Source organism: Carcharodon carcharias, chromosome 7, assembly GCF_017639515.1.
Source record: "Carcharodon carcharias isolate sCarCar2 chromosome 7, sCarCar2.pri, whole genome shotgun sequence".
NCBI classification, from domain to species: Eukaryota; Metazoa; Chordata; class Chondrichthyes; order Lamniformes; family Lamnidae; genus Carcharodon; species Carcharodon carcharias.
In genome coordinates, this window is record NC_054473.1 from 74,332,958 (window position 1) to 74,344,012 (window position 11,055).

An 11,055-nucleotide genomic window follows, 5' to 3' on the forward strand; every position below is an offset into this window, starting at 1 on the left:
AATGCTGAACACAGAGCTGAGCAGAAGGCCCCTATGTGCAGTATTCTAATTGGGTTATGACGGGACACATTCCTGTGATCACATGGTTCCCTCATTGTCAAGAGAATACCAGAGCTGAAAATTTAGCTTGAGAGATAGCCAAATAGGGGGCAACATCAACCTGATATTCCTTAAGACACTATGGTCAATTAACTGTACCTTCCACATCTTATCTGGCTGACTCAGTACACGTTAGAGGTAAAACCTGAATATGAGTTCTGTTTTATTGCAATTCCATTTACACAGGTTGTTAAGCCAAGCGAGTTAATCTAAGTGTTCTAACCATTAAATAGCTGAGTGAAAGTTAGTCCATTAGGCAACGAGGCAGAACTTGTCAATTGCAGACAGCTGGCAAATAAATGGCCTACACATTCCACCTGGTCACAGTGGCAAAAGAGGAATAACATCCAGAAGAATTGCTGGACATAAAAGAAGACATCAGTTGAACAGGATCCACAAGGATCTTACAAGGCACCCATGTGGGCATTAAGGGTCCTTATCTCAATCCCACGATTAGAAAAGGTTTGCACTGAACTGACTGTTCAGGTACTATCTGACTGAAACAATGTCATGTACTTCAGTGGCCATGTTGCCCTTAATGTACAGAGAACTGAGGTACCTGCATTGTTTGAAGGAGGAGACACACTGGGTGGATGGTTTTCAGTTGAAGATGTATTATAGTTCTTGACCCCACTGAGGAAGCCCATAGCAGCAAAAGACCATCTGAATCTGGTTCCCTCATCATCTGTCTGCTGCCTGAGTCACATCAGCTACGACTCTAACTTCAACAAGAGTATTTTTGCTATTCAATCATGGGATGTGGGTGTCACTGGCAAGGCCAGGTTTGTAGCTTATCCATAATTGCCCTTGATAAAATGGTAGTGAGCCACCTTCTTGACAACTGGTTTACTAGGCCACTAGGGTTGCCAACTGTGATTAAATGTATCCCTGGAGATTTCATCACATGACTTGCCCCCACCCTCCAGCCATTAGTCGGCCAACACCTTCTCAAGGGCAACAAGTGATGGGCAATAAAATGCTGGCCCGGCCAGCAAAGCCCACATCCTGTGAATGAATAAAAAAGACATCCATCCTTGTGATGTACTCTCTTCCTATGCCAACTGGAAAGCAAAAAGAATCATTAACCAATCGGATGATGCTCAGCCGCCAGTCAATTGGCCTTTTTTCCCCATTTTCAATAATTTTATACCTGGTAAAGGGAAATGTTCAAAGAAAATGCCAAAAAAAAAATGTTTTAGTGTCCCAGTGATTTTTCTCCAAGGTTGCACACAGCTACGTCCTGGAGATTGATCTTCAATTCCTGGAGACTCCAGGCCAATCCTGGAGGGTTGGCAACCCTGTTAGGCCATTTAAGAGTTAACCACATTGCTGTTGGTCTGGAGTCATATACAAGCTAGACCATGCTGGTAAGGAAGGCTGATTTCCATCCTTAAAATGCTTTAATCAACCTGATGGGATTTTAAATAACCTGGTAATTACATAGTCAGCATTACTGATACTTAGTTATTTATTCCAGATTTATTTAATTAATTAAGTTTAAATTCCCCAACTGCAAAGGAGGGATTTGATCTCATGTCTCTGGATCCTTAGTCCAATTCTCTGGACCGCTTGTCCAGTAACATAATCACTATGCTGCCATTCACAGTGTATGCACCTTCGATACAAGGACAAAGTGCATGCAAAAGGGCAATAATGATGTAAAATGTTTCAAAAGCTACCCCAAGAGGGTGGAGGAGCACCCAGTTTAGTTGTACCATGTTTGCTTTTGGACACCCTCACAAGAAATGGTTCCAAATGTTAACAGTCCAGCTTAAAGGATTGCATTGGCCCAGCTGGTGACCTCTTTTCATTCAATTAGGACCTGTACTTTCACTGCAAGATGACACTCAGCCTGAATGAGGTCTACCCTCCATCGATGCACATTCAACAGCAGGGGCCTGTGATCTTCAGCATCAGGGTTCCCATGTGTCACTGCTGTAGAATTGCAAACTTTTCTGTTACCAACGCAACTTCCCCTTTCAAAGCAGGCAGCAGCCCTTGGAGAAATGCTGAGCTCCTATCTGCTCCCCAGACAAGTAAGCTATCTGAGCCAGCTTTTCCTGTGTCTACAGCCCAGTTGAAGCCGCAGGACATTTCTATAGTGCCTTTTATGACCTCAGGATGTCCCAAAGCACTTCACAGACAATGAAGTATTTTGGATTTGTTGTAATAGAGTCATAGAGTCATAGAGTTATACAGCACAGAAACAGATCCTTCAGCCTATCATGTTCATGCCAGCCATCAAGCACCTACCTATTCTAATCCCATTTTCCAGCACTTGGCCCCTAACCCTGTATGCTATAGCATTTCAAGTGCTCATCTAAATACTTCTTAAATGTTGTTAGTGTTTCTGCCTCTACCACCCCCTCACGCAGTGTGTTCCAGATTCCAACCACACTCTGGGTGAGAAAGTTTCTCCTCAAATCCCCTCTAAATGTCCTGCCCCTTACCTTAAATCTATGCCCCCTGGTTATTGACACCTCCACTAAGAGGAAAAGTTTCTTCCTATCTACCCTATCTATGCCCCGCATAATTTTGTATACCTCTATCAGGTCACCCCTCAGTCTTCTCTGCTCTAAGGAAAACAACCCTAGCCTATCCAGTCTCTCTTCAGAGTTGAAACACTCCAGCCCAGGCAACATCCTGGTGAATCTCCTCTGCACCCTCTCCACTGCAATCACATCCTTCCTATAGTGTGGGGACCAGAACTGCACACGGTACTCCAGCTGTGGCCTAACTTATATTGCATACAGCTCCAACATAACCTCCTTGCTCTTATATTCTATGCCTCGGCAAATAAAGGCAAGTATCCCATATACCTTCTTAACCATCTGATCTACCTGTGCTGCTGCCTTCAGGGATCTATGGACATGTACACCAAGGTCCCTCTGATCCTCTGTACTTCCTAGGGTCCTACCATTCATTGTGTATTCCCTCGCTGTGTTAGTCCTCCCAAAATGTATCACCTCACATTCCTCCGGGTTAAATTCCATTTGCCACTGCTCTGCCCATCTTACTAGCCCATTTACATCATCCTGTAATCGAAGGCTTTCCGCCTCACTAGTTACAACACAACCAACGTTCGTGTCATCTGCGAACTTACTGACCTTACCTCCTATATTCATGTCTGAATCATGAATATACACTACAAACAGCAAGGGTCGCAGCATTGATCCCTGCGGTATACCAATCATCACAGGCTTCCAATCGCAGAAATAACCATCACCCTCTGCCTCCTGCCACTAAGCCAATTTTGGATCCAATTTGCCAATTGCCCTGGATCCTTTGGACTGTTACCTTCTTGACCATTCTCCCATGCGAGACCTTGGCAAAAGCCTTACTGAAGTCCATGTGGACTACACCAACTGTACTACCATCATCTGCACAACCAGTCACCTCCTTGAAAAGCTCAATCAAATTTGTTAGACATGATCTCCCCTAATGTAGGAAACATATCAGCCAATTTGCAAAAGCAAGGTTCCACAGCCAGGTTCTACTAACAGCAATGTGATAATGACCAAATCATTTCTTTTCAGTGATGTTGGTTGAGGGATAAATACTGGCTAGCGCACAGAGAAAACTCTCCTGTTTGACTTTGAAACAGTGCCACAGGATCTTTTATGCTCAGTTGAACCAGTAGCGTTTCAATTTAACTTCTCACCTGAAAGTGCAGCACTCCCTCTGCACTGCACTAAAGTGCCAGGCTAGATTTTGTGCTCAAGTCTCTGGGGTAGAAATTGAATGCACAATCTACTGACTTAGAGCACTACCAACTGAGCCACAGCTGACACCTGAGCTATGGTTACAGGCTGGCCAGCACAATCCCATTTTTGGAATGCAATATCAGGGCTTAGCGTTTCGCTCTATTGTGCAATGATTACAGAAAGGCCGGTTCCAATACAAACCTCTTCACACCTCAATGTCAAAAATAATCCAACACTGTACTACAGCCAAATTGCAAATTACCAATTATAAACCTTTCCAGTTTAATCAACCGAATGATGCATAAATATTTATTTTGTGTTCAGCCCATCGCTGATGGTATAATATCAATGAAGTAGCATTACTCTTGGCGTAACTACCTGTTATCAGAAGGACAGGAAGGATCCCATTTCTGCTCAGCTTGTTTTTCTTATATTTATAAGAAAAATGCACGTTGTTTTGTGGTGATAATTTTCCTTTTGGGTGAGGGGTGTTAGTGCCGGAGAATGGAATACTTCGCGATTCAAGAGTCTGTACAATTAAGGAATCATCTTCTCTTTCCCCACATTAAGGGCCAAGTGAAGTCCCTTTTGATCAGTCCCATCAATGCACCTTAATCTAACCCCAGAAGAGTGAACACCTACTGCACTCAGCCACTCAAATGCAGCTTCAATGGTGAAGATTGCTTTGGCCAATAGGGCGATTTTAAAAAATTAATTTTTGAAACATGGGCATCACCGGTAAATTCAACATTTATTGCTTATCTACAACAACAACTTGCATTTATATAGCACCTTTATTGGAGTAAAACCTCAAGGAGTTCAAGTGGAACATAGTCAGACAAATATTTGACATTGAACCACATAAGGAGATATTAAAGCCTGTGACCAAAAGCTCAGTCAAAGTGGTAAGTTTTAAGGAGCATCTTAAAGGGAGGATGTAGAGGCTGAGATGGTAAGAGGGATTAATTCCACAGCTTAGGGCCGAGATAGCTTAAAGCTCCTTGGGGTTTTTAAAATTTTTAAACATCTTGCTACCTACCAATGGTAGGAAAAAGGAAACTGGGGATGCACAAAAGGCCAGATTTGGAGAAGTGAAGTGTTCTCTGGGAGGCAGGGGATTGGTTTGAAGGTACAGCGATAGGGAGGAATGAAGTCATGGAGGGATTTGAAAACAAATATGAGAATCTTAAATTCAAGGTATTGCTGGTCCTGGAGCCAATTTAGGTCAGCAAGCACAGAGGTGAATGAATGGCACCATCCTTCATTTCCTGTAAGGAGGTTGTGCTGGACCTTTAATTTTTTGATATAACTGAGTGCCTTGCTAGGCTACTCCAGGACACAGCTAAGAGCCAACCTTGTTGGTGTGGGACTAGCATCACATATGGGCCACACCGGCTAAGGGAGACAGGTTACTTTCCCAGTTAGATTTTGCAGCAATCCCACAGCATCACGGTCACTTTTAGTGAGACCAGATTTTGCAGAACAGACCTTTATCCTATAGGTGTGAGCTGGATTTGAAATTCAGTTCCCAGAGATATGTAGCACTATTTGTGACTTCACAGTAGTGAAGTGTAGCCTCTGTTGTAATATGGGAAACACAGCAAGATCCCAGAAACAGGCAATTATCTGTAATAATCTGTTTCAGTGATGCTGGTTGAGAGTCAGGACACCTCCCCTGCTCTTCTTTGAAATAGTGCTATGAGATCTTTTACATCAACCTGAGAGGAAAGGCAGTACCCTCATCCAATGTACAGCATGTCCAAGGGTACGGAACTCATTCAGCACTGTGCTCAAGTAACAGCCTGCCATGGGATTTGAACCCACACCTTCTGACTCAGAGGTCAGAGCTACTGCTGAGCCCCAGCTGGCACCTGGGCATCAATGCAATCCAATGTGATAAAATGCACAAGAGAATTCATGATATTTGCTTTGAAGTGGCTGAACTAATAACCTTGCTATCTGGCAATTGGCCATTGAATTTGCCTACATAACAGTGACTGCACCAAAAACAAAAATACCTGGAAAAACTCAGCAGGTCTGACAGCATCTGTGGAGGGGAATATAGCTGTCAGACCTGCTGAGTTTTTCCACGTATTTTTGTTTTTGTTCCGGATTTCCAGCATCCGCTGGTTTTTGCTTTTATCTTAGTGACTGCACCTCACTGGCTCTGCACCTGCTGCAAGTATTAGCATTGCTGAAAAATCCTGGGGCAAAGTGAGGGAAGGGAAGCCACAGGGAGGAATGTGAAGTGTGTCATCAGTCCATTCACGGTCCATTCTCCCTGATGTTTGCACAAAGGGAAGAGGTGTTTCTGGGAAGCAGATGGGTGGAGGGAAAAGGTCATGAAAATTGGGCCCCTGAATCCTGTGATTTGGAAGCTCACAGAGTCTGAATTCAGTACTTAGTTTGGAGCGATTTCTTTCTAGAATATTCTTTGTACTATAGTGCAATGCCCTTACAAAAGTCATCCTCTTTTCCAGGTTTCCATGCTTCTATATGTAAATAAATGGGCAATTATAGATCTCAGAAAAGCAATTACTCCTTTTGCCCGGGCCTAACTCTGCATTTGTCCCTAAGCCTCGCTAATATTTGTGGATTAGAATACTTGCCATAAGATATGATAAAATGTCATGTTGGCAACACCTCAAGATGTAAAAAGAGACCAAAGGAGCTCTGAATCTAGTTATCAAGTGAAGAGATGGATTGGGTTCATTCAAAAGGCTATGTTACATGAAAAGCAGGAAATGTGTTAAAAGTTAGGCAACTAGCATGAAGAAGTCTACAAATTGCCCCATTTTGTTGCAAAAGTAAAGCAACGTTCCAGAGTTTTAAAAAATTCCTTTATGGGATTTGGGCATCGCTGGCTAGGCCAGCATTTATTGTCCATCCCTAATTGCCTTTGAGAAGGTGATGGTGAACTGCCTTCTTGAATCACTGCAATCCCTGTGGTGTAGATGCTGTTAGGGAGGGAGTTGCAGGATTTTTTGACCCAGTGACAGTGAAGGAACAGCGATATATTTCCAAGTCAGGATGATGAGTGACTTGGAGGGAACTTCCAGGTGGTGGTGTTCCCATGTGTCTGCTGCCCTTGTCCTTCTAGATGGTAGAGGTCGTGTGTTTGGATGGTGCTGTCTAAGGAGCTTTGGTGAGTTTCTGCATTGCATCTTGTAGATGGTACACACTGCTGCTATTGTGCGTCAGTGGTGGAAGGAGTGAATATTTGTGGACAGGGTGCCAATCAAGCAGGCTGCTTTGTCCTGGATGGTGTCAAACTTCTTGAGTATTGTTTGAGTGTTGTTGGAGCTGACTTATGCCTTGTAGATGTTGGACAGACTTTGGGGAGTCAGGAGGTGAGTTACTTGTCGCACGATTCCTAGTCTCTGACCTGCTCTTGTAGCCATAGTATTTATATGGCTGGTCCAGTCCAGATTCTGGTCAATGGTAACCTCCAGGATGTTGATAGTGGGGAATTCAGTGATGGTAATGCCATTGAACATCAAGGGGCGATGGTTAGATTCTCTCTTGTTGGAGATGGTCATTGCCTGGCACTTGTATGGTGCAAATGGTACTTGACACTTGTCAGCCCAAGCCTGGATATTGTCCAGGTCTTGCTGCATTTAGGCTTGGACTGCTTCAGTATCTGAGGAGTTGTGAATGGTGTGGAACATTGTGCAATCATCAGCGAACATCCCCACTTATGACCTTACGATGGAGGGAAGGTTCACGGTAGATGTGTCACTAGTTGGTATGAACTTCTTCACCTGGATCAGTCCAGCTTTGCCAAAAATCCAAGCCATTTATTATTTTCAATAACTTTTTTTTTGGACTGGAAAACAGTTAGTAGTAAAAGGGAGGTTATGTACAGAGGAAACGTCTTCTGTGCCCAGGCGAAGGTATAGTACAGCTAAATACAGGATGAAGCTTCCTCTACATTTCCCCATCAAGAATGACTAGGCCAAGATGCAGAACAGCTAAGGTATAGGGTAAAGTTTCCCCATTGCATGAGATGAAATTTTGTGAAGACACAGGAAGACTACAAGAGAATGACATTTCAAATCCTGTGCTGGCTGAACTTTGAAAGCACACTTTCCTACTTTCAGCTGCACCTGTGCCAAACACCATTGAGTCATCAAGTTGTGCTTTCACCTATGAATGTTGTATGCTCCTCTCCTCTGGTCTGTTGTGATATTTGTTGAAATATAATCATTGCTTCTCTTTTGCCAGCACAAAAGCTGAGGTTAATAATGCTCTCCCTCCTGTGAAGCTATTCAGAAAACATGCCCAGTATGATACCCATAGAATAAAGCAAGGTCATTTGCAGTCCTCCTTATTTCCTACCTTGATTCACTTCCTCAAATTGAACAGTGTCTTTGCGTATCTCTCTAGATGTGGATGTCACTGCCTGGTTGCTACTCTCCACTATTGGTCCCTGTGTTTATGCATGAGTTGGCCCAGAATTGTAAATTTCTCACATTTTTATTTCATTGTTTTTGAGATTTTTTAGGCATTACTAGTAAAGCAGCATCACTCGCTATGCTTTGAGAAAGTGATGGTGGCCCTTCTACTTGAACCACTTCAACCCATGTGGCAATGGTGCTCCCTCAATAGTGTGAGATGGAAAATTCCCAGATATAGACCATGATGAAATGGCAGTGAAAGTCCAAAGCGTGGTGGTGTGTGCAACTTGGAGGGGAAGTTTGGAGGTGATGGTTCCCATGATACGATTGCTCTATCCTTCTTGATGGTAGAGGTTGCAGGTGTGGGAGGTGCTGTCATAGTAATCTTGGTGAATTGCTGCAGTACATCCTGCGATTGCACAGTTCAAACATCAAGCACCACTCCAGAGACTTGATCATAACGTCTAGGCTCGCATTTCAGTGCAGTTAATGAGGGAGTTACTGAGATAGTATTGGATTGTTGGAAGTGCCTTCTTTCAGATGAGACCCCATCTACCCCCTCAGGTGGGATATAAAAGATCCCATAACACAATTTGCCGAAGAGCAGGGGAGTTTTCCCTAGTGTCCTGGCCAATATCTAACCTAATCAGCCAACACCACTAAAACAGATTATCTGGTGTTATGTCTCACTGCTGTTTGTGGGACCTTGCTGTGTGCTAATTGGCTGCTGTGTTTCCTACATTACAAGGAGTGATTATATTTGAAAATTACATCATGCCTGTGAAACATGTCGGGACTTCCCAAGATCAAGAGAATTGTCAACTTGCTACCACAGGTAATGGTTGAAGTGAATAGTATGGATGCATTTAATGGGAAACTAGACAAGCATATGAGGGAGAAGGGAATAGAGGGTTAGAATTAGATGAGAATGAGAGGAGCCTCAAGTGCAGCATAAACACTGACATGGACTGCTTGGACCAAATGGCCTGTTTCTGTGTCAAATATCCTATGTAATCCTAAGGAATGAAAGGCATTATAGGAATGCAGGTTTCATCTTTTCTTACAGTAACCTGCAGGGCCTTGTCTCTGACTCGGGCTTGCTGTGATTTTCTACTTTTATCCAATGAATGCACAAATGTGCACCCTCTAAAGGCAAACTGGCTCACTGCACCCAATTTATACTGGCCAAGGAATGGCTAACAACAACAACTTCCATTTAGACAGCACCTTGCATAAATGTCCCAAGGTATTCAAGGAATTAATTATCAAACAAAATTCAAGCCAAAGAAGGTGATATTAAGACAGGTGACCAAAAACTAAGAAGAGTCTTAAAGGAGAAGAGAGAGATAGAGAGGTTTCGGGCCCAAATTGCTGAAAGCACAATCACTGAGGCTGCGATGAAGGAAGTGGGGAATACACAAGGGGTTCATACATGTGCACAAAAAATAACCCCTTTGGGTGAGTAATAGCCGTGGAACCAACCTGATCTGGGAAAGGGAAAGAAAAATGTTTTGAAAACCAAATTAAGAATTTTTTAAAAACTTTTACCACAAATTCCAGCAAACACAGGAGTGACAGAAGGAGTATTTTTTATTCCCTTTTTAGAAGGTGTTCAGTTTTGCTCAGTTCTAAAGACACCGGTTTTCTGTTAATGCTGCAAAGAGCAGAGACAGGAAATCAGCACAAACACACATACCTTGTCATTATACAGAATGAACAGACAAACTGTCAGTCCATAAGTGCTTCTGGAGAGGGAGAAATATTAAAGGCTGGTCACTTGGATGCAGAATGAGAGATTAGATGTTGGAATTTGACCGATTGTTTTGGGGAACAAGTGGGAATTAGTTAATTGGTTCATTGCTTCTTCCTCCCTTTGTTTCATTTAGTTCCAAACTTCTTTCTACCCTCCATCACCTCTAGTTTCTCATTCATTCTCCTTCTTCTTCTCTCTCATGTCCTTGTTTTCCTCTTGGATTCCCCATCACATTCCTTAAGGTTTTCCCTATACATCTCCTTCACTCCCTCTATCCCATCTGCTTCTTCATCTCTCCCTGCTGTCCCTCTTTCTTTTAACCTTTTCCCTCCATACTATTTCCTCTCCTTCTCTCCTGCCCTCCTTCCATCATCTCACTCACCCCCCCCCCCCCCCCACCCATCTCTCTCATCCCTTGGTCCCTCCTGTCTCTTGCTCTCTCAGCCCCGTCTCTCTCTTCTGTCTTTCTCTCTTGTGCCCTCTCTCTCTCCTGTTCCTCTCTCCTTTCCCTTTCTCTCCTGTCCCTCTCTCTCCTGTCCATCACTCTCTCTTGTACCTCTCTCTCCTGCCCATCTCTCTCTTTTCCCTCTCTCTCATTTCCCTCCCTTTTGTCCCCTTCTCTCCTGTCCCTCTCTCTTGTCCCTCTCTCTCCTGTCAATCTCTCTCTTGTCAATCTTTCTCATGTCCCTCTATCTCTTGTCCCTCTCTCTCTTCTGTCCCTTTCTCTTGTCCCTCTCTCTCTCCTGTCCATCTCTCTCTCTCTTGTCCCTCTCTTTCCTGTCCCTCTCTCCCTTTGCTCCTCACTCCCTCCTATTTCCCCTCTTGTCCCTTACTCCCCCCTCTTCCTCGCTCCTGTTCTCTGGTGGAAAAAGTGAAGCGATGAAACGTCAACATGCAGGGCGAGACTCCCTGTAGCTAGTAGCTCCCCCTATGGTGGAGAGGCCGCCCAGCCTTGTCCCCTCCCCAAAAGCTGCTATAAGTATTCAGGAAGCAGGAGCTCATCAGGTCAGCCCGTTGAAGCTGTTGCTTTTGATGCAGTTATCAACAAGCGAGAACAACCCCATAACAAAAACAAACCCCGTCCACGAAAAGAAAAATAAAC